Genomic DNA, 741 nt, shown 5'->3' on the forward strand with positions numbered 1-741 from the left:
TTGGGCATTTTTGCTTTCAATAAGTAAATTATAAAGAAATTTTAATGAAAATATGTATAAGATCTTTAAAATTGTTTATAAAAATAATATATTAAGTATGTATATTAATAAAATATATGTATATAATTCATCGGTTCGGTTCGGTTATTTCTTCGGGTTTTTTCAAATAAAACCATAATCAAACCAAATACTATCAGTTTTCAAAAATCGAAGACCAAACCAAACCAAACCAAACCCAAAAAAAATCGGTTTTATTTTATCGGTTTGGTTTGATTTTTCGATTTGAATCGGTTTTTATCCAAACCGTGAACACCCCTAAATTCGTACATATAGCGAGCTTCCACAACAAACATTGTGCTCATAATAGATAAATTGAAACATAGATGGATATTACACAAAAATTTTGTCTATAAGGAAGTATTAGTATTAAATATTTGCACCTAATACCATTAAACTACAACTCATTTTATACATTTTACATATCTAACATATGGACAAAATATTTGCACCTAATAACTTGAAAATGTAATTCATTTTACCTATGTAACTAAATATAGTTATTCAATTTTGCAGTTCTCACAATAATTAATCATTTATCGCTCAACAAAGAAGTCATTCAAATTGGATTAATGTACATTCATCAATTTTAGTTTGTACTTTTTTTTGTTATTGATTACTCTATATTTTTTTTATATAACTTATATCATGTATAGTACTTGCTTGAGACACACGTGCAATATA

This window comes from Solanum tuberosum, unplaced genomic scaffold (genome assembly GCF_000226075.1).
Source record: "Solanum tuberosum cultivar DM 1-3 516 R44 unplaced genomic scaffold, SolTub_3.0 scf00123, whole genome shotgun sequence".
In the NCBI taxonomy this organism is placed as follows: domain Eukaryota; kingdom Viridiplantae; phylum Streptophyta; class Magnoliopsida; order Solanales; family Solanaceae; genus Solanum; species Solanum tuberosum.